This window comes from Haemaphysalis longicornis, unplaced genomic scaffold (genome assembly GCF_048455015.1).
Source record: "Haemaphysalis longicornis isolate Haplotype H1 unplaced genomic scaffold, Haemaphysalis longicornis Haplotype H1 scaffold_8, whole genome shotgun sequence".
Classification (NCBI taxonomy): domain Eukaryota; kingdom Metazoa; phylum Arthropoda; class Arachnida; order Ixodida; family Ixodidae; genus Haemaphysalis; species Haemaphysalis longicornis.
The window spans coordinates 32,497,499-32,524,864 of NW_027526445.1; the positions used below are offsets into that span (position 1 = coordinate 32,497,499).

Genomic DNA, 27,366 nt, shown 5'->3' on the forward strand with positions numbered 1-27,366 from the left:
TGAACTTTATTGTTCAGCGGCCTCTCTATCATGATACCAAACTAGTTGAGGTGTGGTCTGGGCATGCTGGTTCTTCCTCCACCGTTGATACGACTGTCACCGAGCGGTCCATTCGGACTATGGCAGTTCGGTGGCAGCCTTCCGCTTCCGCACACGTGTTGCAACCGCGAATGCACTACAGGAAGAGCGGGGTAGTGAGGGAGGGTGGCCGAACCACGAAAACAGCGGGGCACTAATAGGACATGACAGTGCGGGGTTTGTTCCTGCACCAATTAAGACGGATACTATTTGAAAAGTAGGGGACGCTCGATCACTTTTTTGGTAGAGCGAAAACCAGCGTTCTTTTTTCAGGCACGGCCTGCAGTGCTGCTTCAGGTGGATGAACCTGAAGTTCTTGAATATGGCTCCGCAGGGTGCTCTCTTTCGTGGCTGCGCCCATATTATTGTCGCCCATCCGCTGCCCAGAGAGAGGCATTAATTTGGGTGACGCGATCAACGGCCCCGGCTTGAACGCATGGAGGCGATTCGTGGTGAATGTGTAGGTGGAAGTGGTCGCATTTTATATCCGATATAAATTCTGACGACAAGGTGCGCCACCGCATGAATATCGCCAGCCTTCACAGATTTGCAAACTGAAACAGCTGACGTGATGCCACCGAATGTCTAATGAAATTAAATTTCTGTGTATTGCTCGTCTCTCGAGTTCACCGTCTTTTTCTCATTGTTTCCACATTTCCCGGTTGCCTAGGAGTTCCCCTGATACTGAACGAAATGTTGCTAAGCTGAGTGGTCAGGACGCTTGCCGCCAGCCTAGAAAGAAAGGTTGTTTATATGCGCTACGACGTTGATGACTTTCTTGTACGGTTCAAAACTGCAGATTGCGGCAATTAAGGATGCTGTTTTCTCGCCCTTTTTTGTTCATTTTTTTCTTGGGTTTGAGTTTATGGTTGAGTTTATGCATGAATCTTAACTACAGTTTCTTAATTTGAGCCCTAGGTTTTTGGCATCTTATGTTTGCTGGTGCTATCAGCCTTGTGCTGAAAACACGCTGCTCCCGTGCGCTTCTAGGCACTTAAAAGTCATAAAGCAAGGCATCTTCATTTTCCCCCTTACAGCTGCACTGTTTAAGTGATGCCCTACATCTTTCAGCAACAGGTTCATCTGCCAAAGATAGCCGGTTTTTCACATCACGTAATGGTACTGCCATGCGAAAAGCTGATCAAGTGCCTCCCGACAGCGGTCTCGCCGACATTCCGAGATATACGTACAAGCCAAGATGGTTAGCCGTTGTCGGTTCCACACATAGGCTTTCCCATTGGTTGTAAAACTATCGCAGGGCTATGGTGTGACTGCTGTTTTTTTCTCTGACACAAAACTCACCAACAGGTGTGTCCGAGTGCACGCCGCGTATGGGCAAATAGTACACAGAGTAGTTGTGGTGTCCAACACATCCCACACTTTGTTTCTAGCAAGAAATGTATTGACTATCGGCTCATTTTGTCTTGCAGCACGAGCTGCGTGGGTCGGAGTGGTCGATGCGTAAATGCCCGCTTGAGTGAGCATAGCACATCTATGAAATCTGAAACCTCCCGGCTAGCAGACCACTGCTGCGCATGCTGCATGTGGTTATCCAGTGTTAAACCAAGCAGCCATGCTTTCCAGACATGCCAAGCAGAAAGCCAGAGAAATAATATCAGCGTTCCACGTGCGAAAAATAGGATAAGATTACCTTACACTAGTACCCAAACGACGATAGCGCTTACTTGCAAGCAGTTTAACTTATTTCTACTATAATCCCGGCAGTGTTCTGTTGTTGAGCCTTCACATGTTTCAAGTAAAAGGGATTACGAGGTGGCTGATGGGGGACGGGCGGGGGGGCGAGAGATCGTGTTCGTCGAATGTAGGTTCTTTCTTTACTCTTCTGTTGATTCCAACGTTTATATTTTCTGCGAATTCAATGATTGAACTAGTTGTGAGTCAGCACTCGTCTTGTCCGCTCGATTTGTCCCTGTATATTTCGCGCGGTTGTTTAGATGGCAAAACTTAAAATTTGGTGCGCAATAGGCAAAAACACCTGCCTTCGGTGGTGGTGGCAATAGAACAGCTTTCCGCGCCGATGTGATCGTCGGACTGAGCAAAAAAATACAGACGATGTGTCAAGAACCCAATAATAGCACGTAAATTTCGTGTTTGCCTTGCTTTTTTTATTTCTCCACAAAAAGCGTCCAGAGGCTGCGCAACTTAAGGTTTGCGTACTGAACCCACGAAGAGGATAACGTCCGGTTCTTTGCTCTTTAAAAGGAACATGAACGGATGATCGACCACAAATGTTTGAATTGTTTCAGGAGTAGGCCCGCAGGACCCACACATCATCACTGCTGTCGCTGCAGCTGCCTCCGTGCCTTCCTCATCGACCTCGATGAAAGCCTTATGGATCACATCGCTGACGGCTGGCTTCCCGGACTCGAAGATTCCGGATAAGTCTGCTACGCTAGCATCGACCAAGTCTTTGACACCAAGGGCCTGGAGAGTGTGCTTCAGACAAAAGTCTCGCTCCAGTTTGAACTTAGGAACGCTGAGTTTTACTTCTTGTGCCTCTCCAAGGCCGTTTATAAGCGCCGACAGCGCGGTAGAACTTAGTGACTTCTCCAGCAACGACAGTCCCTCCGTGTCATCCGGCAGAATTATGATCATACAAGCCTTGCCGCCTCTATATGGAAGCTCCAAAGCCCTGGCCTTCAATTCTTTGCAATGACCTATCTTATAACTCTCTTTCTGAAACATCATGTCTACTTCCATACTGGTATGTGAGTCTAGGTAGAATTTTTCACTCCTTGTACTCCATGACGGAAATGGTGATTCCCAGAAGCCCTTAAAATATATGGCGTTGAGCAAGATCAATACCGTTCCGGAGTCGATGCTTCCTAGTGGAAGTAGATTTTGAATTTTGGACGCCGTCTGCTCCGAAACCCAGGTGTTGGCTTCAAGCCGGACTTTCTCATGATTGTTTTTGAAGTCTACTGACCTCAAGGTCGCCCGATAGGAATGTTCCAGAAGTGATAGGTACCCGCTCTGAACCACAAGTTCTGGCGTACTGTACATTCGATTAGCCACGTAGACGCAAATGTCCGGCGCGTATTTCGAGAGACCGTCAAAGAACTTGGAAAAATGTTCCTGTAATACGCTTTCCTCTCCCTTGACGTGGAGCAAGGCGCGCAGTTCTTGGGCTGTTTTATTGCGGGCACCAGCCAGGACCATCGAAAGCGCCGCGGCTATGCTGAGAGGAGAGAAGAAGATGTTCTCTCCCGGCTTGTTTTTAGCCAGCAGTTGCTTGTAGAGGTCTGCGGAGAAGTTGAGCACGTAGTCTCCCAGCGTCGGTGTGGACATTGCTCGGCAGTTTCTGAAAAAATAAAAGATTTAATTAAAAGTTAAGTTTCACGTTTACGTTCCACTTAGAGCAACATTGTTGTGCTATTTCTTCGAGAAAACAAACTTTTCGGTGCGTGCTTGTTCGGGATTTGGCAAAGACATGATGCTGTAAAGTGGAAATACTGGACGTACCAAATTTATTTGACACAATAACTAATAATTACGGTAGGAAATTCCTACTTCCAACACTTCAAATATTATTCCAATCAGCTACGCTATGCTAGAGAAAGCCGTGGGTTCAATCACAACCTACAACATACATAAATAAAAGTTATAACATACAAGGATAACAAAAACACGGGAGGGGGAACGTATAGATCCAATTAGCTTGAGGATGCTATGCATTGCAGCGCTTTTGCTGTAGGTACAGTCACTATTCAAGTATTAATATGTCCAGCTAGGTACATATTCCGGCGAAACAATCTGCAATGGGCATAACACATTGAGAAAGTAAACGTGATAATGCACCTGAAGGCGCTGACCGACCATTTCAATGCCCCAATCCAAGAAGATAGTGCGAAAGCAAAGTGTATTACGGCTTATAATGCGGTGTCCAGCACCCCATTGCATGCTTTTGCTACTCGTTGTGGATGTAACATTTTGTTAGGCCTAAGAGAAGGCATACAGAATTCATAGTACGGGCGCAGATTTCTCTTACTGGACCCTCCTACTGCTTTAGCTGTCATTGAGTGATTTTTTCATTAACCGCTTCCTGCACGCTCTGGCACTGCGTGTAGCAACGCACGCTGCAAGCAGGAGAACTTATATCAGCACATACGTTTTACGCTCGGCAAATATCCGGGAGATAGCAACAAGCAAAAAACTGGGACCTAAATTTCTATGGAGCACTGTTACATCGTGCGTGACTTTCAAAGTAGAAAACTTTCGATAACGCATTCAGTCGAAACTTCTACGCGCGACACGGCCCAATAGTCAGTATCAGCGCTGCGGGTCACGCCGCCAGGGCGATATCAGCAATGCCGCTCGAGTGGATAGCAGTCGCAGACGGAATCGGTATTTTCTGTTTTTTTTTATTGTCCATAGCAGCAGCCTACCAAGGACATCTACAGGACGGAAGACTCTCCCATTGACCTCCAACCGCTTCTGTCCCGGCCGCTCGAGTCCTTTTGCCGCTGAATTTCCTTATTTCGTCCCTCCAATCCTGAACTCTCAAAAGAAGAATAATCCCTACTTCGCTGACTGCACAGAAATACCTTCCCTCACCCAGTCCACCTCCATCGCATGTTCCCAACGCAATTCCGGGCCGAATGCAAGTTATGCTTGCTACCCAATACTCTTCCTCAGATCATATTAGAGTGCAAGCACAACCCCAACCTCCTCTCTCTACCATCCCCCCTTTCCACCCCTGAGCTGTGGGAGAACCTCGTGACCAGAAGCGATCTGGGTATCCAGACACTTTTGGCCTCCAGAGCGAAGGCTTTCCTCTCATCACGTGGCTTCCTGGAAGAGGGAATCACTTCCACTTCACCGGCTCAATAAAACTTTTTTCGCTCACTCAATCGAGTTATTCGCATTCCTCTTCGTCTATATCTATCTATCCGTATACACTCTGATGTCCTGGTGGCCCACTGGTTGTCAATTCGTGTTCACTGCATGGCCTGCCCAAGTCCATTTTTTATTCTTTATTTGAACTAATTGATTGATTGTAGGGTTTAACGCGCCGACGCAACGCAGGCGATGAGGCGCGCCGTAGTGGAGGGCTCCGGATTAATTTTGACCACCTGGGGATCTTTATCGTGCGCCAAAATCTCGCACACACGGGCGTTTTTGCTTTTCGCCTCCATCAGAAAAGCGACCGCCGCGGCCGGGAATCGAACCCGCGACCTCGTGCTCAGCAGCGCAACGCCCTAGCCACTGAGCCACCGCGGCAGGTTTTATTTGAACTATGATATCACCTACTCCAGTTAGCTACCAGATACAGGAAGCTTGTTTTCTGTCCGTAAGTGTTTCTATGGTCATTACATTATTCATTCCATGGCCCGTTGAGCCGACTACGTTTGCTTTGTAGATGTTTAGTAAAGCTCCAAGCTTCCGCTGCTCATGCCATCACCGGCAAAATGCGTTGGTTGTATGTTCTCCCTTTGAGTGATAAAGGTAGCTCAGTTTTTATTATTTGGGAGTGTTCGCTGAATGCCCGTCCAGCCCAAACCTATTATGCGCTGATTTGTTTTCTGCTGATTGGTGTCAACTTTGATAACTACCCGAGATAGATGACCTCTTCTACTTGTTCTAGGGTGTCATTATACAGGCGCAAGAGGGTGCTTTGGAAAGATTTATTCATCACCACTGAAGATATAGTAGTCTATTGCACAGAAGAGCTGGATTAATTAGGCCTCTGAAAATTCGCCAGGTGATTATCGCAGGGTTTTACTTTGTCCTGCACCTCTACGTCGACAGCAGGCCTGTTGAAGTCATGACCGCCTTGGCCAATCCTTACTGCCTATTTCCGTAACAAAGAATTAACTGCTCATTTATAATCAGAAGAACACTACGGGTCCCAGTTGTCTACACTGGTGTCATGCGCTGTGTCCAATGCTACCTGTGCGCTAAGGAACGCTAACGCGTGTACCTTGCCAACATTTGTAGTAGTTCGGACAGGCCGGCAACTCTTAAGGATACGGAGATGGCGCCAGTGCTTTATCCCAGCACGGAAAACTATGCAGCAACAAGAGCACGCATACAAAATTCAACTACGGAAAAGACAACGCTACTACGAAAATGATGTTACGATTAAAGTATTGAAAAGAGAGACAGCTGATAAAAAGCCAAATACAGCTTTCCGGAAGCACTCGTGCGTCTGACTAATTTGCATGGTTTGAAACATAATTACCAATAACATTTTAAGCCCCAAGCAACAACGAATATCATGAAACCACAATGACCCGCCTGAGCGGCAAAAAGGTGACTACCGGTGGCAGATTAAAACCTTCGGCAGGGCAGCAATACGTTGCCTGTAGTTTAGAAACTCAGGCAGCACTGCCAAGGGAAAGGCAATGGTCCGTGAAAGTTTTTCCATGACACCAGTTGCCTCAAACTACAGAAGGCCCGAGTGAGGGGACTAACTCCACATAGAAATTCCAGCAGTATGTATCCAGGAAAAACGCAGCCTGCATTTCCTTATTTGTGAAAAAGAATTTCGAACAACGCGAATTCCGTTTTCGTAGTGTAGTATCACGGAAGACTGAAGTCATTGGCAAACAATCTTGTTACTGCCTGATCACTAATATCAAAGTTATGATTAACTTGGCTTTGACGCATACCTTGCCTGGGAGCATAAGCACGAGAAAAAATGCTGTGTCCAAGAAAGCAACAAGAACCGGTTCAAGGTAGATAACAAGGTTTCCATAGTAGATTCTAGTGAGAAGCAACTCATTCTGTGGCCTGTGTGTCCGCTTGCCGTAGAGGACGCAGGTGGTCGTACCGGACGCCCATCATAGCAGAAATCCTTGATCCCCGTGATTCGTTAAACTGAACATAACCACATTAAAGTGTATATTGTTTTTACCATCAGGTCGATGACAAAAAACTTAAAGGGGCCCTGAAAGGCGTTTTCAGCACCCTAATTGAACCAGCGGAATCGTTAGATTGGGTCGTCAACGTCAGCTGTGTCAAGTATTACTGTTTTACGTGCAGCGGAAAGCTCAAACTTTTCTTGCAAAGTTTGTCGCCCTTTTCTTACCCTTTCCTGCGTGTTTTTGGACGCCGCCATCTTAACATGTTTACGTCATCGATTCCCAGATGTTCGTCATTAGGTAGACATCCCGCTATTGGACGGCTTTTTTACGCAAAGAGATGTGTCGTCTGCTCAGCGTCGGCTCGTCGGCTGATCTGCCAGCGGAGTGCCGGAGTGCTTGGAAATTTTACGACGAACGAAACAAGTGTAAACAAACGCTTAAGCATTTGTATTGAATGACGGCCATAACACTTCATCGTTATTATCTCACGTGATTACGTACCATAAAGAAAGCGTCGAAGCCCCGTGGCACTTCTTTCGTGCAATCGCAGAGAACGCCCTGAGCCGAAAGCCCGGGTTTGGCGCATACATTTTATTCAACTTCAAAACAATCCAGAGATGCGTTTCGAACGAACACAACGTCACAACATGAGTTGCAAGTCGGAACCGCGATTGACAGATGATCACTTGCTTCCTCCTCCGCGTCGTAAATTCGGCACTCACCTCGCGCCACGATTGTGGGGACGAACAGGCGCGCAAGCCGAGAAGGCTTTTAGCCAGGCATACTGCACATACCCCATGCGAGGTTGAGTCGTACGTCGCTCGAGAAAGATAATCCAGACTATGGGAAACACTATCCACCCGCAGAAGTAGAACGTCGCATTTCATCGTGAAACGAACGCGTCCACAACAGAGGAGGCGATGCACGTACGCACGCACGCACGCACGCGCGCACACGCACGCACACACACACACACACACACACACACGCACACGCACACGCACGCACGCACGCACGCACGCACGCACGAACAGCTTCGGTCGCTGCCTTGGCTTAGCTGCAAGCTTCGTTCGAACAGTCAGCAATGTTACGACGATACAGAGCTGCGTGAGGGCGACGTGCTAACCACTTGACGTATTTAAAAACACAGGAGCAAAGAACTTGGTTCATCGGAAGCAAAAAATCTTTCCTCCATCTCGCGCTACTTGCCGCCATGTTGCGGCCTCACGTACGCACGCTATTTTGCTTCTAATAGAGTTTTAGTACAGCCAGAGTCCTTCAATGCTTTATTGGTCACGAAACTGCTCCGTAACTCAATGGGAGAGCTTCATATGCTACGTTTGGCCGCCGCGCGGTGGCGCCACCCTCTCACTGAGGTCAGTGGTCACTCCTCGGGCGGCGTTGCACTGGCTCGAACGGCGGAGCCGCGGCGAGTTGTGTTTGTTTTGTGCGGGAAAAAAATATAATGTGCATATCGCGCTCTCGTGATGCGACTTAATTAGAGTAACGACGATGCCGAACATGTGTTGCGTCCCGGGACGTCGTTCCTTGTATAACGATACCACGGAAAATGTTTCCTTGTTCTGTTGACCGAGCGACGGGCATTCCAAGGCAAGCAACGGGCACTGTGTGTGAGAATGGAAAAAGCAATGCACTATTTTGAGAGCATCGTGGACCTAGAATTGTACAAGGCTAACTTAAAGCCGGATTTTTGTCATATCAGTCAGGTTGTAGCGGTGCTTCGTTACCTGTTTGCAAACTTGTATTACCTTGCACTCAGGCTCGCGTGTAAAGAGCTTTGGGACGTCCTTGTGCTTTTACTTTTCATATTTCCGCGAATTATCCCTTAGGGTTCGTTTTGTTTGTTTTGTAACCGCGCGTGGGCGATTCCGGTTTCTTATGTGGCGTTTCAACCGGAGCGCCCATTTGCTCTGTTTGTCGTACGTCCCGTCGGGCAATATTGTTTGATATTGAAGGGATGCCACCTTGTCGCTAACTTGATTTTTTGTTTCTTCGACAATGTTCTCGATCCTATTTCCATGGATCTGAAATTAATAACGTTCCGAGAGTAATGCATGCATAGCAGACGCCGCGCAGCTCACTTTATCGACGTTCATCTGTGCACGTCACACTGCGGACTGTTTCTTCGACGTTTGTGTTTCATTCTAGTCTTTTGTAGTGCAGGAGATCGCTACCTCGCTGTCTTCAGAAAAGCTTTGCTTCGTTCTTAGCTACGCGGAAACATTATGTTTCCTCCGTGTGCTGCACATCGCAGCGCGAAAAAATAAATTTTTGTACGCTAGACCACGCTCTTTTGTCTCCCTTCGTAACATCAATTTTTTGTTGCGTGTGATAAAATCAGTTTTATTGTTCTTTTTTCGCTTCCTGTTTTTGCAAGTATTGCAAAGCGGGGATGCAGAAAGACACATGGTGCAACATATATATCTCTTCGTGTTTTGATCCTTCGTGTTTCTTCAGCGTTTTTAGATGTTCTCAAGTATGTACCCACTCATCTAAATGACAATACTATTGGGCTACCTCTTTTAGCGTTCTGTGCATTCCAGAGCAATCAACAGATTCATTAAGCGTAGTCTGAACGACGCGTACTTGGTTTCTTTCAGTTTTTTTTTTATTGTATTATCGATAGGCCCGCAGTAGTCCATGACTACACAGCTACCGTATATGTGGTAATTACAACTTTGCTTTAAGAAAAGAAGCAAAATAGATTTTAAAATCCGTAAACACGACGGCGCAGCGCTTGTGCCAGAGCACACAGAAGCCGTTGCCGTTCGCGGCCGAAGTCTACGGTAATTTACTTCCAAAAATAAAACCCCATTGAAGGCAGGTGATATACACAATGACTGGACTGTTCATCGCTAACTACTACAAAAAAAAAAACACTTAATCAGCGCGCAGACACCAAAAGCAGCAAGCGTTTGCCCGCCCGGAGCTGGCCAATACGCCGCACGCGCGGCGGCTGGATGACCTTCGTGCGGCGGTGGCGCCTGTAGTGGCGCGCGCGGTCCCTATATGAAACGAGCGCCGAAGTTTCGTGACCAGTATTTTTGCATACGCTAAACGCTAAATTTTTGCTTTCCGCTACGTAAACACCGCGAGCGGAGTTTTTGTACAGCGTCTCGTCAGTTTCGCGTAGCGACACGCTAATGCATACGGCGCCAACTGTCGAATAATTTGCGAAATGACTCGCCGGCTGATCTGCTAGCGGAGTGCCGGAGTGCTTGGACCTTTTACGACTATCCAAACAAGTGCAAACAAACGCTTTCCGTTGAGTGTTCAATGCAACACATGGGTGCAGCTTGTCAGAACGCGGGTGCTCGCTGCTCGTGTGCGGGGCTTGTTTCCTCTGCGCCTTCCCGTTCATCGCCACTGATAAAGCATTCCGATCCGGCGTGTTTTGTGCACGGGTTCTGCGTCGTTTTAAAATGTCTTTTTCACATGCTGCCGCTAGGAATTACCACCGCCGCAAAATAAGACCCGGCACCAGCGGGGCCACATCTGAGACGGCTTTTTGGACAAACAGTGCGCGGTGCATTAAAGGGAACGAGCGCACGATTCTCCTCGCGCGGCTGCGAGTTCGCCGCCGATAAAACGTCACGCGCCGCCTATAGCAACTGCAGCAACGTACACCGCGAAAGGGCAAAGCCAGGCTGCACACATGTGACCAGGTCTTTCGTTCGCTTTTCCAGCCTTGAGCGGAGTGCGGGATCCATGTACATGGTGTCAACAAAGATGACAAGGCCGAAAGAGCTTGCCCGTAGCAGACGCCAGTATGAGGAGCGCAATAGCGGAAATACGTCACCGCTGAGGAGCGCAGCATCATAAGAGGGAAGGCTCGCGCGCCGACAACAGCGAGGAAAAAGTTGAAAGGAGGAGGAAATACGGTGCGACGATAATGCGCGGTTTTTTTATTTACGATTTCTCAGCCAATACTAATCGCTTTAACAAAATTCTTGCACAAGGAGATTGCTAATACATTGCTTTATTTGTTTACACGTACATCCATGCATCGGCGGAAGGTATTTCAGGACCCCTTTAAGACAAGACAAACTAGGAGCTACTTCTAAGATGTTTGATGTTGGCCCGTGCGCCGGTGTCTGCATCGCGTGTGCATCATAGTTATTCAATGATTATCCGGGAAAATGGCGTGATCTTACAAAGCTGCAGGTGGCTCAAAGTACTGATACCCCTCCTGCAGCCATTCGCACATTATTGCAAGGTTAAAATTTCTTCTTCTTCAGAAATATACGGAACTAATAATGTGTACTAGTAAACTACTACCGCAAGAAAGACTATGAGTTGGGCGAATTAGTGAATATTCATTATTAATGATCAGCGCAAAAAAAACGATACACAAAAGTGCCAGAAAACGGACAGGACGGCACTGCTTCATTGCTCACACTTTCAAGGTCACTACACTGTTCCTTATTGCCTGACGATTGGATTGGATTGGATTTGATTGCCATACCTCTGCATCTAGACCTTGCACCTCCACCTCTCCCTTTGTACCTACCTTTCTAACATTAATTCCAGGCCAATTAATTTCCTAGAATCTAACTCATTTTTTCTTCTAAAATCTGATTCTATTTTGCAGTCTGCCAACAAGGTTTTTGTAAAAATAATTCCTGGGAAACTTAACTGCAATTGCTTGCTAAGGACCTTTGTTCTTTGTTGAATCACTCGTCAGTAATTGATTGCATAATAACAGATTACGGGAAGGTATTTTGTTTCCCATCCACTTGACACAAAAATTTAGCATCTTGTTTTTTTCGTTGCGATAAGTAGCTAGTGACCTACTTATAACCTGTAGAAACCTCATTTGCTTCAGCGTGCGACGGTTGTTTAATTAGAGGGATTTTAAATGCGGCCAGTCGCAGTTTCGGTTTGAGCGAGTGCCGTGAAACGATGGATTTTGTGGATTTTGTGTGAACAAAGCTGACCACGTGACCGTCGGAGGGATATCCCCAGGCCTCTCAAGCTTGGACGTTCCCTGTCTTCCCTATAGGCGGCGTAAAAATCGACGCCCCACGTGACCAACCTAAAGCGCTGTTTTCGACCATCAAGCCCACCAGACGGCGCAGGCAAAATGTTACTTTTGGTATAGAATACAAAACATTCATTCCGTGACTCAAAGAGCCCACACAGTTCGCTTACAATGTGTTATTTAAAAATACTATTAACAAGTTCCGCATCAAACATCCGTTGAGCAAAAATGTACACAACTTTTTACGAACAGCCGACTGGTGCACCACCTCGTTTCTGAATTCGCAACCACAAAGCCGCCAATTCAAATTGAAACCGCTGCAACGGCCGACCGTTTCAATGTGCGCGGAGCACCGGTTTCGTGACTGTTATTGCTGTTATGTGCTTTTGCGTCCATCAGTTGTTGAGAGGACTGGCAAAACACGGGAATTGAGTGCTTGTGGAATGACAAATGTGGGAAATTCCGCATCGGAAGGCAGCTGTCGAGGCCAGAATATTCGATTCTTCCAACAGAAGGTGAGTGTTATGCACTCCGCTAGAAAGACGGTGCAAAGGAAACCGTTGTCGCCGTCAATACTTCATTTGTGCCCTTCGTTCGAAATCTTAGCGCAAGTGAACGAGTAGTTATGGCAAAAAAAAAATGTCACGAAAGCGACGTACAATTGCAGCGATCGAAATGAAATGATGTCCTGGCCTCTGTAAACTTGCGGATGTCAATAAACGATTTGTTCTCACTTGCTGCTCACTGTGGTCTGTGCCAGTCGAGGCCATCTGGTCACCTGGCGTAACATCACTTCACTAGCGCGGCGCAAGTAAACACGCGACCAGCGTGCCAGCCAGGAGCCAGCAGGAGCAGCCACGGCCGGACTCGACGCCCCTTTCGCGCGCGGGAGGAGGAGAGTCGAGTCCGGCCGTGGAGCAGCGAGCCGGCGGCCGCCGTGCGAGGGCAGCCATGTTATTAAGGAGCTCAAGCGGCCTGTGCAAAAAGCATCCGCCATGTTTACAAAGCCGTGTTTACAGCGCCATCAAGCGGGCGTACTGGGTAGTTCACGACGCCGCCACTACGCTTTTTCTGGCACTACAGGTAGAGTGTACTAGAAGTTTTAGAGTGGCCCGACCGGCGGCCCGGAGCGGTGCTCCTTTCGCGCAGAAAATAGCGGCGGCGCTGTAGTCAACGACAACTGAAAGCGGCGGCTGGCCGCGCGCACGGCCGCGCGCCCGGCCGTATCGTCGGCGGCCTTGAAGCGCTGATGCTGTACGCGCGGAGCGCTTGAAGCTTCTTCCGAGGGACGTCCGACTGTTTAAATATACTGTAGATGCAGTGGAGTGTGGGTAGCGAAATGAGAAATAAAGGCTGCGACATTTTTTTCGTTAATTTTGCCCTTTGCGATCGAGAACAACAAAAAAATTACGGTTTTATCGATCCTTTTGTGCAGTATTCGTAGCGGATTGTAAATTAAGTAATTGCAGCGGCATTTTCGCTACTACAAATACCCCAATAAAAATAAAACTTTTTTGCGTGAAACGGCCTAATCTGAACGAGTTCATGATTGCTTTATGATCCTGTCCTTGTTATGCTGCTGAATGGACATAATTCGTTCACACAGAAAAATGAAAAAAATATGAGGCCTGGAATGATGGCATTTCAGATTTTTTTATTGTAGTGTAATTTACGTGAGCTGTTGTTATAGGCGTGAGCAGTGGTCCACTTGTAATAATTAAGGATCAGCGTGGTGTTAATGCGTGCTGTCGTCTGACCCAGCAGAAAATGACGTACGCAAGCGAAAAATTGTTTTAACTTACGGATTATCTTAGCTGTTAGCCCAGTTGTCCCCAAAACCTTGTTTTTTTGCAACTATTCTCCCAACATTCTATTTTTCGTACCACCTTTAACCTGGTTCAGTGATCGATTGATTGATTGATTGATTGATTGATGATTGATTGATTGATTGATTGATTGATTGATTGATTGATTGATTGATTGATTGATTGATTGATTGATTGATTGATTGATTGATTGATTGATTGATTGATTGATTGATTGATTGATTGATTGTGGGGTTTAACGCGCCTACACTGCACAGAAGATGAGCCGCGCTGTAGTGGGGGGCTCCAGGTTAATTTTTTCGACCACCTGAAGATCTTTAACTTGCGCCGAAATCTCGAGCAAAAGGGGGTTCCGCTTTTCTCCTCCATCAGAAAAGCGGCTGCCGCAGCCGGGAATCGAAGCCGCGTCCTTGAGTTCAACAGCCTAATTCAGCTAAGAAAAGTCGAATCAAAGAAACGGAAATTTTATTCACACGTATAGTGAGAGAACAACTACACGCACATAAAACCAAAGCAAGACAGATAAGATCATTAACAAATATATTCATCGCGACAAAATAAAATATAACGCAGGAAACTATACACAGTCTAATATAAAAGAAAGTTCGAAATTCAAATAAACGGAACTGGTACTAAATACACATTTCTATTGCATTTTCTATGGCAACGAAAATGAAATGTAACGAAAATAATCATAGACAAAATCTATTCAACAAAGAAAAGTACAACAACGCTAGCATAGAGATTTACCTGGGACAAAAATAGTTTGCCTACATTTTGGGGCAAACGCATTTTCAGAACTTCGCATGTAATCACAGGGCTTGCTTAGACTTTTTATATAGAAATGCATCCGACGTACAACCCAACCAAGTTTGCAGTCAAGGTCTCACTGTGCTGGCCGCAACTAATACCGGTGAAGGGGAAAACTTTCCCGGTACCGAACGTTAAAGATTAACTCGATTTTGGAATCTCGAAATATCTGTCAAATCGAAGCTTTTTTTCCCTCCGGTCATAATTACCTCCCATAGGCGGTATGCAATTGCCCCCATTTCTCTCGAAACGTTTTTTTTTTCCTAGGACCACGGATATCTTGAAATTTTGACAGAGAGGACGCAAGGCAAAGTTAGCACAGGCAGCTGATAATGTCCATGTTCGAACGCTTAGCTCCCACTACTACGCGCCAAACACGGTCGTGAATGGCAAATTTACGCGAAGTATGCGCTGTGCAAAACCGACCTCCCCGTTACCGGAATGCTGTCTGTCGCTTACATCGTTTTGAGATAGCTACATATGGACAACGCAGCCGATCATGCGGACGACGAGGAGCTTCCAGGAGTGCCTACAACAGAAGAAACACCAAACATGCAACGTCTGCTTCACAACGAGATAGAAAGTAGCGTTGGCGACCAATAACCGATATGTGATGCATTGAGCAGCTTGAGAACGCTTTTTTGGGATGCAGATGCGAACGCAAAAAAGGCGAAGATCGTATAAGTTCTTTCTTTTGCAATATTAAAAATTGTTTTCCCCGCGAATTATTTTCCCTTTATTAGGAAAGCACCTATTTGCAATGGAGCCATAAGGAGCACCAGCTGCTATTTCAGTGACCTGGCCACAAATTTTTGGCATTCCACATATGTTAAAATTTTCAGACAATTTTACTACTTTGAGTTAATGGGATCTGTATATCAAGAGCGTTTTCAGAATACGCATCAGGAAAAGTGAAAGTATCGTTAGGTGGAAGGCGTCGAGAATTTGATGGTGGGTCGTACTAGTTTAAAATTTTCACAAACGGAATTACAACGTACAGCGTTTACTCTCTAAATTAGCTGCCCAAAGGCGTGGATGTGATTTCCTGCCACGGCGGCCGCTTTTCTGATGTAAAAGAAAAGCTAGAAACGGCCGTGTGTTCAAGATTTCGGCGCAGGCTAGAGATGCCCAGGTGGTCAAAATTAATCCTTAACCCTCCACAACGGTTCCCCTCATCGCTTGTGTAGCGTCGGCGCGTTAAACTTCATAATCGATCAATAAATCAGCTGCCCAGGCGCCAAACACCGCAGCGAGCAGCGCAAATCTTGCCGCGCGCAGGCTAGGAGCTGGGGCCGGGAAGCGGCGGCTGTTCAGTGGTTGAGGACAGCAGCGCCGCCGCTATACCGGTTTATTTTCTGCGCGAAAGTCGACCCGGCGGAGCAATGGGAGAGGCCGCCGCTCGGGCCACTCTAAAACTTCTAGTACACTCTACTACAGGCAAAGCTAGACCTTTGCTTCTCTAAAATCCTCCCTGTTCTGTGATATCACAGAGCAGAGCCGCCGTAGCACTGTCGAAGCCGCATCGACGGCAGTTTCTGCGAATGCCCCCACGTACTGATCTCGTGAGGCGCTTAATTAAAAAGCGACCGTGGATGTGACGCAGGCGCTGCAAGTGCAAATGCTACCGCGGCTAAAGAACGACGCGCGAAGCTCGAGACGGTGGGTGGCAAGACGCGCGCTGGGAGCAGCCGGCCGGTCTGCCTACAGGTCCGCCTACAGATGTGTTCGGCTCAGCACTGCGGCGGATATTCGAGTGCCGCTCTCGTAAGCAGCAGATGAAAATTTTTAATGCAACCCGCCATCGCATCATTAGCTCCTTTCTCATGTAAGCCACTATGGTCGGGACTTGGGGACAATTTCGTGCAGCGGTAACAAGCTATCACTCGAGCTACCTGCGCCGGCCTGGGCCACTTCGCGGCCGTGGCCGCCGCCTGCACAGCGACCGTGCGGCTAGCTCAGTGGGCTTTTCGTGCCTCCGGCGCGTTTTCGCATCCAATGGTAATAAACAGTAATAGAAACAGAGTGCCTGGAATCGCTGTAGAACTTTGGTCGCGGCCAGCTGCCCGATTAGCTGGCGAAATCACGGCGCCTCCGCCGCCAACGATCGGGTCGTTCGTTCTCGAGAGCAGAAGCTCCGCCCTCCGGCCCTCCGATTGGAGCGGCGAGCCGGGCGAGCCCGCGTAAAACGCCGCTAGTGCGGAAGCGGCAAACACAAACTCGTGGCGTGTTTGGATGTTGTTTATTTACAATTGCGCGTGGTCCTCTGCTGGCTGCTCGGTTGCGTTTCGCACACTTCAAAATTGATTTTAAATATGTTCTAGGCTGTATTCGCCCCTGATATTTTGCAGATGATGTATATGTGTTCCCACCAATCTATCTCCTACGTTATCTCGCCTTCAAAATTTTGTGTCAGTGCCCCTTTAAGTAAACCAGGCATTCAACATGTTGGTCTAGGGTGAATTTAATGTTTCTTGCAGAATCAGTTCCAATATGGGCATCTTCTCTTCCAAATAATATGAATCACCTCGCAGTTAACATGACTGCCATCAATACGCTTTTTCGTAGACGATTGTGTCATATACGGAAAAATATTTAAACCATCAGATTACTCAATCGTTTAAACCTATCTTTACACAACTCCCGCTTCGTGCAGCAACAAGCTAAAAAAACTAAACGTCAACAACTGCAACTTTACGAGGGTTCACAAACGAGTTGAAATACCTGTGAAAATACTTATTATTTTCAGGCTTCCTGGCTCTTCGGTTACCACCTATAATATCTTGCCTTTTTATGGCACCCGCACATTAAGTCTACTACTAATAGTGCGAACCCCATGCTCAGCTTTCTCCGGTGCACTTTTCTCGGCCTCACACTTCATTATTACTGCAGCTGTACAAAAGCTGTGTTCATGCAAAAATTGAATACGCGTCATATGCATGGGATTCTCATTCCTCTAATATTGTCACCACCCTTGGAGCCATTCAAAATCGGGTCGCTGGTTTCGTTCTATCTGATTATTCCTGGTCATCTTGTGTGACTGAGATGTTAAAGAGTACAACTAAGATTTCAACTGCCGGATCTTGGGGCCTGTCGTATGATATCCGGCGAACGAGCTTTTCCATGAAATGTTTTACACCAATAAGGCCTCAAAATGATTCCTGTTCCCGGTACCCACATACACGCCATAACGCACTTATTATCTGCTAAAAGTTGATGAGCCGAGATGCAGGAATAACCTCTATGTAATGTCATCCTTTGCAAAGACCAGCTTGCAGTGGAGTTACCTTCCAGGCTCTATCATTCTGATCACTGGCACTGAGCACTTCACGTCCACAGTCAGCCTGCGGCGATTTTCAATAACTGTCCTCGCTGTTATAACAGCTTTTTTCCTTAACTGGGGCGCTGTTGTTACTGGCCGTAAGTTCGCCGTTGCAGGAAAAACTACTAAGAAAATGCCCAACGCTCGTGAGCGCACGCTTAGCAACGACTACAAAGTCCCTGGTTCGCGCAATGGCTTTCACAAAACTAAAACCTCTAGCCTTGTCGTCAAGCGCTACAGCGCATGTAAAGGCACACTCCAGCCCTATACTAAAGTTCAAACGACACCCTGCGCTTGGGAGAGATCTCCGCGGCCACCGCATTCTCTAGAAGCCATAATGTATAATTGTAGACATGGGTACTAGTTTTCCAATCCTTCCCAAGGCGACTTGCAGATCCCGCCTCCCCTGCCTCGATTCTATGGTGAAGAGCTGGTCGAAGTCTGCATTGCCGAGGATCACTTTGCATCCGCCACTAGCAGCGAAGACTAAGACGGCCTGTTCAATGCATAAGACGACGATTACTGGCCCCGCCACTATGCAAATAAACAATGGTACTGAAACTTGACTATGCGTCTGGCAGTTCTCACCTACAACGGCTTCAACATTCAAGTCTTGCGCATGCGTGCGAGCTTCCCTGAATTTTGTTCTGCGCCCTTCCTGTCTACAACGCTTTATGGGCCTGAGAGTAAATAAATGAGATGAAATAAAATTTGGACATGAACGCTGTTTTATAGGGCTCACATTTCTTAACGTGGTGTCTAGTTTAAAAACGTAACCCTACAGTACCTCACCATACGCAGTTCCAGGTTAGCACATGCCACCTACGCTAGCTATAGAAGAGTACAATGCGGTACAATGTCCAAGCAAACTCTTCGCATTCAGTGTTCTGCGCGTTCAGGATACCGATGGGGTTCCTCCCATTTGTCTGACATGCATCAGTTTGAAGCGAGACTATTTTCTCGCAATTTCCGTTTATTATCCCCGTTGTCCCTTAGATCCTCGGCACTCCAGCGGTTGCCGCGATGATACTCCAACACGCCGGCACAAGATCCAGACGCTGCTAAGAAATGCGTAGGCTTTCTTATACGGACTCAACAAGGCGGCCCGCCGGTCAGCCAGTAACGCTTGGTGTGTCACACTCTACCACGTAAAGAATACTACGTCATTAAAAATCGACGTAATGTTCAGAAAAACTTCAGTTTCTGGAAAAAACGTCCCAAAACAGGGATTAAAGCTTCGGACTTTTTTATTTGAATGCAGGCATATTACCTGGCACATATCCAGTTCATTCTCGCTATAAGTGCAAATCAAATCCGTATCAACAGCGTAGGTCGCCGATGTAGCCACGGGGTACCGCCCCTGGTAACAACGGAATCTCGCGCAGCCATACATTCCATAGGCACTGGCTTGTGCAACTTTTTAATGTTTCAGCGACCCTTGTAGCTCAAACCTAAGGAGGCACGAAGTGCCGTGGTGTGAAACTAACACCGACTGAGCGAAAGAAGGAGCGAGGTGGCATTTCAATGCCGTTGGAGAGCGACACAAAAAGGAAAGCCACAATGCAGAACAGGCGGAAGTAACACAAGCGCGTCATACCGAACGTCCTCGCGAACAACAAGCTTATTTGGAGAAGGGCCAAGCGCAAGACGTACAAGCCCGGATTAGTGAGCATCACGCGGGACAGAGATCACATCGTCTAGGCCCAACAAAACAAAAATGCACAAAGGCACACATTTAAGGGGTACTCCCCTGTTAACATTCGTACGGGACTCGCTACTTCATCACCCACGGGCTTAAAAACTACCGTGAACCATAACGCAACGATTTAAAAATACACAGAATTCACAACGGTCTAGTTTGCTTATTCCAGAGATATGCTACTTCTACGCTGAAATACAAAACTAAAACTCTTGCTTTCTGGAATTTCTAGGGCCACGAAATTTCAGTCAAACCACTATAACACCCCACGTAAAGCGCCCCCCGAAGAAGACGTTACAGGCATTCTATTTTCACACGCAAAGGTCCCCCGGCCGACGTCATAATTCCTCAACGTAGCCAGGAAGCCCCCACCAGCCGCGGCGAAATTAGTGGATGCCTTACTTACCCGAATACCCGCACTAAAGAGATCTTCGAGAACAAGTTAAGAACGACAGTGGCTGATGTACGGTATCCCTCCGCCTAAGCGACGCCCCCGGATGTCAACGGGCGCGAGCCTTTTGAAAGGCGATTCCTATGAATGAGTGATATCGTCTGCCTTTTCTGGCGCGGTTTGTCGTCGCTTTAGTACTTTATAAGCCTATTAAATCTAAATACAGTAATACCTCGTTAACTCAAAGTAGTAAAAACCGAGAAATATTTCGATATAAGCGGATTTTCGAGATAAGCAAAGTTGCGCGAAGTACCACGAAATATCGAGTTCTTCGCAAAAAATTCGCAATTACTTACCAGCTCTTCAACAGCAGCTTCCTATACTGCTTTTCATGAAGTTTCAAAGAGGAAAAAGACATACAAGAGACGTTCACCCGCTGGGTTTTGTTGCACTGCAGTTTTACAGCAATGCCTTTTAGAAGCACTGCAATTTTACGCATGCGCCATACAATTTTTTTATCGCAAAAGGGACCCGCGCTCTCCATTGGTTTCTCCCCGCACGACACACCTCGATCTTTTACTACACTGCTCCTCTGCGCATGTCTCTACCGTCACATGACGCGCCACACGGTTGCTTGACGAAGTTGGTATGCCTCTATGCTCAGACTTCACGTTCAGGGAATACATCGGATTTGTGTTAGGCCCGGCTAAACGAGAAAAAAAAATCGAGTTACTTAGGCGCGGCAGAATCGCGAAAATCTTGTGAAACAGCCCGCGGCGGCGAAATTTTCGTTCTACTCTGTCAAGAATTCGAGGTATTCGCAGTTTGGCTAAACAATACTTCGAAATAAAGTGCAACAAGTACATGAGACGTATAGGAAATGGTTCGGTGCAGCGGAAAATTTCGACTTAGCCGATTTTTCGAGATATGCGAGTTCGAGTTAACACGTATTACTGCAATTACGAAAACGGCTCGTGCCACGCTCAAAATATTCCAAGTAACGCAGTACTTGCGCCGCGCGGAGTAACATCCGGCTGCAGTGATGAGGCACAGCGGCAACTTCCGATGCGTTCTTAAGTTGCCCCCGAGTATACTAAGTATACCAGAGAGGAAACATCGACTGGGAACTGGGTATCCATGTCGGACGGGGGGGGGGGAGGAAAGGAGGTCATGGGAAGATCAGTGCTCCCGGCTTGGCATGTCTATCCGATTCTTAAAGGGGTCGTGCAGACAAAATACAAGTTTGTTTTATTCGAAAGATTTCGTGTTTTATATGCCCCCAGCGGTTGTCCGGAAGCAAACGATTCTTCAGTCACTGAGAAATTATTTGATTTAAGTTGAAATTTTGATCTTCACGCCATATCGGGTGTTTTAACGTATGCAATGACATCACAACAGGCCTTCAAGCAAAACTTGGTGCGCTTTGAGCCTTGTTTACCGTTAGTCAACCTAAATGGCGCCCCCATACCGCCACGGGCCGCTTTCTGCCTTTGTTTTTGAACGTATTTGTATCTGGCTTGTGTTTATGATCGTTTCGTGAAGCATGGTGTTCGCTCGACAAATACGGTCACGCAATACACCATCGCTTATGCCAATCGGCCAGTGTCGTCTGAGATAAACCCAAAGCGTGCAGTGCTGTGCAGCTAAAACAAGCATAGTGCGCGCAGTATAACAGCTGTACGCATCCGTACTTCTATGTTTAGGTGCACTTCCGTAACTTCCACTGTTTATCCCACGATTATTAGGGCTATAAACACAATGTGCCCTAAATTTACGCGCAAATAGCTCGTTTTGAAAGCCCTACCTAATTTGCGTTTGCTTTTGCCGGACTCAGCCAATAGCACAGCTGGGCGCATATGACATCATAGGTTCTGTTGCGGGAAATGAGTGAGAGGGTCGCAGGGCAATTCCCTTTCTTGCTAACTATATAGCTAATTTGAGCGAAGTTTACGTTAAAATTGGCGTCAGGATGATTCTAACGAAGGAATCTTTGGAATGAACCAAACTTGTGTATTGTCTGCGTGACCTCTTAAAAGGGGCACTGACACCAATTTTCGGCGTTAATATTATTGCACAATTCGCTTCCTTCACTCAACAGAATACCCTGGCTGAAATATGACCGGCCTGCGACGCGAAGAACATAGTCAAATTGGATCTCATTTATCGCGCCGACGGAAAAGCGCGCGGAGCGGCACTCAGCAAATGGACATCAGCGTGACATCACTCCAGGAGTGGAAAAAGAAGTGACGTGACAGCGCTCGTCAAAAACTCGTGACGTCACTTCACGTGCGCGGCCCCACGAGCGGCGAGCGGGCGCAACACCCTCTTAAGCGCGCCGGTGACGTCCGCACAAAGCGGTGAGGTCAAACCGGGACTCTGTCATATGCGCCATTCGGGATGAAAGCGCGAGAATTTGAAACAAACGATTTTCAGGCCGTTCAATGTAATTAACTATCCCGCGCTGAAGTATTTTAAGTGCTGTTTCAAGTTCGCCAGACCATTAAGCATCGATAAAAGCAATAAAAGTGTAACATGAAATTTTCGTGTCAGTGCTCCTTTAAGCTTATTCGATTTGCTTTCGTAACTATGCATCCTTACGTGTACGAGGTAGCCGTAATGGTCTAAATTCACTTCGCTTCTACGGCTTTGCTTGGAAACTCGAAATTCGCTCCATTAGTTTATGCTAAGACAGCTGTGCTTCTTTATAAGCAAGTGGGAAGGCTAGTGCGGGCGAGCGACTACCGCTACCTATTTACGTAAGTACAAACCCTCGATGTAGTTACGCTTGTTTGTGGTAAGGAGAGTTCGTTCCCCGGTTGTTTTCTGCAGTAGCAGTACATATATTAACAGCGCCCGGACGTCTCTTTTGGGCGGGCAATTTTTCACCGCCCAAGTTCTAGCAGACAGTCTGTGCGCCGGTTCACCGCGAAGGCGATGTTTTGTAGTTACGTGCTTAAAACCTTTCTGGGATTTTCAAACAGTTTATTGCTTAACATATTTTCAAAATAAAAGTCTTTGATGTTTCTTCTTCCAATATTTTGCATCATTGTTAACTACCAGCTTGGTCTGCAGAATTGTAGGTGCAACCATTCCGGCAGACTCTCAGTAAAATGAATACGCTTTACTTCTGATTTCCTTCAAAACAGCTTTAAACAGCCTGTTTTATTTTGCATTTATAAAGTTACTCATTTTTAGTCCCGTTTTTGTAGCACTGCAATACATTTATGGCCACTAAAACGTACAAAAGAGGGCATACGGTTTGATGGCGGCCCATGACGACCCAGACGGGCTTGATGTGAGCTGCTTAGACGATAGCGCCATAGTCCTCCCTAGTGTGGATTGTAAGAAATGCGGGCTACTGGTTGGCGAACAGTTTCGAACCGTGTGTGGCATTGTTCCAATCGGCGCGAACGAGATGATAACTTCGCTTACGCACCGCCTGACGAACTTCCGCACATTTCCGCATCGTTCAGGCATCTATCTTCCTGAGGAGTTTTAGCGTGCTTTCTTGCGATGACTTAACCTTTGACCTGTATTGCCTCGCCATAAGCCTTCCTTGCGAGCTGTCGCGGCGACATCGAAATTACAAAGGCATGGTGTTGTGAGCACCCCATGGCGAAACCCATCACCCCAAATGTTCTCAGTATCGGTTACAAAGCCAAATTCTTCACTTGCCTTTATGGGGTCACGCGAAAGGCTCAGGCCTCTGCACAGAAGCTCTGATTTATTTCTAGCTGTCCCATGCTCTTTTTCTCTTCTTCAGAATTGCCACTTTTTTCTGGTGCAACCAATCAATTTTTCATGTTTTTCAGGCCGATATTCCTTCGCTGGAGTGGCATATTTTAAGCGGCTTTCGGTATAGGTTACCTAAACCATTGCTGTGCGCTCCCGGAACTCCCTTTTTTCAAGCATTCACTTCATTCATTACACTAATACGCATCATTTGTCAAAGGCTGTATTGGGATAGTTCCTTTTAGATCGCTGCCGACATCGCGCAATAAAAGACACGGTTTATAATTTGGAAATTAAGGACGTCGTGCCTGGGACTGCACGACTTCGAGCGTATAGCCGCAGCCCATTGAAATGTGCACGCGAGTTGACCACACTTAACAGGGAGAATTACAACTTTCCTGCAGCACCAATCTATCAATGTCCACTGTACGCCGATTTGTTCTCCCATAGACGACTACCTACATATATCTTGTGCCATCCAAATCCATTCCACGCCCATTTATTTGCCTATCTATTTCTAACAGCAAGTGTTTTGGACTTCCTTTACTTGTCTTAATAATTCTCGCTGGATTGATTGCAGGGTTTAACGCGTCCACGCAACGCAGGCGATGAGGGGCGCCGTAGTGGAGGGCTCGGGATTAATTTCGACCACCTGGGGATCTTTAACGTGCGCCGAAATCTCATACATATGGGTGTTCTCGCTTTTCGCCTCCATCAGAAAAGCGGCCGCCGCGGCCGGGAATCGAACCCGTGTCCGCATGCTCAGCAGCGCAACGCCAACAATTCTCGCTTACCATTCCGTAATGAAGTCGGTAACCATTCTGTAAACGCGTTTCCTCCAGGTGTCTTCAGTCATCTGCATCACACGAACGGCCCAACTCCCTCGTTTTGGACGTTACCTTTTGATCCGATTTCGTCGAATTTTAGTGGTACGGGTGACGTCCAAGCCTGGCCAACTTCATCGACAGAGATGGTGATGGTAATGGTGATATTTATAATTTTTATATTCGTTGTTAGTACGGTGGTAGTATTCATGATGGCTATGTCCCTTGCTGAATGAGACTAACAAAATCAAGTAATCGGCCAATCGTCACTGGCTGAAAAAAATGTGTTTACAGGGCGCTGCACAAGGGTAATTTATGCGGTGTTCAAAAGCACCATAAGCGAAAGTATAGCGAGAAAATAAATTTGAGAGGGCATTGGAGAGGGCAAAAAAGGGCATTTTCTTCACGAACGTCCTCTTTACCGTAAAAGTACGTTTATTATTTTCCTTATGAGTGGCACATACGCATGTGGGGAATTGGTCAAAAAGCTGGCCTTGTTCGGTTTGGTTTCTTCTTTCGAGAAATTCCTTTCTGGCTTTCCAGGCAACACCCACCACTCCGACGGGGGCAAAAGTAAAACAAGCCTTATACTCAGTCTACAGTGATTACTTTATTTCAGGAGATACAGTGCAATCTTCTTGGTCAGAGTCCTGCTGCAAAATCACGATTTTACCCTATTTGCGATGCTCTATTACTGCACCGTTTTCATTGCTTTTCAATGTTCACAATAACATTGCTACGTTAAACTCCCTCTTAAAGTTCTACGTGAACACGTTACTGTGCTCCCTGACGTTCAAATGTCACGGATTACGAACAGAACCCGCGAATAGGACTACGTTCGGATCGTGACAGCGGATAACAAGCATGAACGGCCTGTCCACAACAAATTCTACTGTCTCTTCTGGAGCACTATCACAACAGACAGTGGCTGCCGTCGCGGCTGCGGCTTCCGTGCCCACCTCATCGATTTCTACGAATGCTTTGTGCACAACTTTCGAAATGCGAAGCTTTTTCGCCATACTGACGCCAGTCAGGTCTGCGTTTTCAGTGAACATGGTATTGATCCCCAAGGCCTTCAATGCAACTTCGAGGTCAATAGAATGCTCAAGTTTGAATTTAGGCAGGCGTAGCGTGACATCGTACTTCATGGAAAGATTCGATAAAATTTCTCTTAGCTTGACAGCTGACAGGTTTTCCTCGAGATGACGCAATCCCCCCACTTCGTCAGGCAGAAGGACAACCATAGAGGCCTTGCCGCCACGGTAGGGGATCTCAAGAGCTGTCACGTTCAGGTCCTCACAACGGCTCATCCTGAAGTCGTCTTCCTGATACATCATTTCAACCCGAGTCGTATGCGAAGAGTCGACTCGAAAATCCCATGGCTCGGTCACTTCCTGCAGGAACGGTGACTTCCATTCACCCTTGAAGTAGACTGCGTTCACGAGTACCAGCGCGGTCGTATCGTCCACGCTTCCCTCCGCAAGCAGATCTTTTATCTTGGAAGCCGTGGCTTGTTCTACCCAGTCGTTGATCTCTATGCGAGCCTTCTCGAAGTCGTTCGCAAAGTCGACCGTGCTCAAAGAGGAAAAGTAGGCATGTTTAAGCAAATCCAAGTAGCTGTCCAAAACAGGGAATGATGCGTCCAAAGCGATCCGGTTGGCCACTCGCAGTTCCACTTCCGGACCACAGCCACGTACCTTGCTCAAAGCGTCTGCAAAGTGCTTGTGAACGCTTCCATCAGCTTTGATGTGAAGAGCGTCAGAAATTTGCTTGGCAGTGTCATTTCTAGCTCCAGCGAAAACCATGGAAAGAGCAACAGAGATGCTGAATGGGGAGTAGAAAACATTTTCATGCTTGTCTTCGTCAGGAAGTAGCTTCTGGTGAAGGTCTATGGTGAAAGACAGCAGCGATTCCTCGAGTCGGCTGCTGGCCATAGCTGCACGCACGTAGTCTGAAAAAGAAGAAATCTTTTGAACATGCACATTGTTATAGTTCTGCATAGTAAAGCGCAAAACAAATGAAACCATAGACGGCTGGCACTCGAGATCACCTACTCGCAAAATTCTTTGCGAACTTCCTACATTCAAATTGTCAACTGGGGCGTCCTCGGTCATCTAAAAAAAACTTGCTCCTACAATGATGGATCAATCCAGCATCGCAACAGGGTCACATTCTCAAACTAGGCAGAAACCTGCGTAGCTGTATTGTTATAAACAAGTCCTGAAGCCCCCTCCAACGACACGACAGAAGACTTACAATCCCACGGAGTACAGTTCCAGTAATCTTTTCCGTCAAGAATTTAGCTGGTTCGATAAAAACCAAACATATGTATTTCATTTCAAAAGAGTGCATTTTTCTAAGTCGAATCTGAAGCTGTGGACGAACGATGGACCGGGCTTATTCTTGTCACGTAATCGAGTGAGTTCGGTTTGAACGTGTTGATAAACAGTGTAACAATTACAAGTGCTGCCAACAAAACGAAGCTATTTTGCAATAATTACTCTGTCCTTGTTCTCCACAGCCGTCTGGTAAGGCTGTATATATAGAAAGACATGTATTAGCGGGGCATGCTTGAAATATGTTGAGGGCAGGCAAAATTGAAATGAATGCGGTTGCCAGCGGCCCCTTTTGGTTTTTGCAAATCTCTATAATTCAGTCATCTCGCTGCCACAGGAAAGCGCCGTTACTAGTCCTTTGGAGCATTGGTTTCACCAAACGTTTCGGTAGGCAAATTTCCGACGGGATAGGCGTGTGCGATGCTGTGACTTACACATGCATTAGCTGAGGAGCAGAGCAGCTTATAAAATCTTCTGCACAAGGTCCTCGTATGATCTTCCGGCAAAGGGTGTGCCAGTATA

General features: G+C 46.9%; 2 pseudogenes across 2 annotated transcripts in view; both read right to left on the reverse strand.

The window, feature by feature from the left end:
• Positions 1–1,962: 1,962 nt before the first annotated feature.
• LOC144148933 (iris pseudogene) overlaps positions 1,963–27,366 on the reverse strand; it is a 70,199-nt pseudogene continuing 44,795 nt past the window's right edge. Inside the window, exon 2 of the transcript XR_013318112.1 lies at positions 1,963–3,400. The product of XR_013318112.1 is annotated as an iris pseudogene, transcript variant X1 (transcript). The remainder of the gene's footprint in view (positions 3,401–27,366) is intronic.
• LOC144148935 (iris pseudogene) overlaps positions 25,100–27,366 on the reverse strand; it is an 84,312-nt pseudogene continuing 82,045 nt past the window's right edge. The window contains exon 2 of the transcript XR_013318115.1: positions 25,100–26,459. The product of XR_013318115.1 is annotated as an iris pseudogene (transcript). The remainder of the gene's footprint in view (positions 26,460–27,366) is intronic.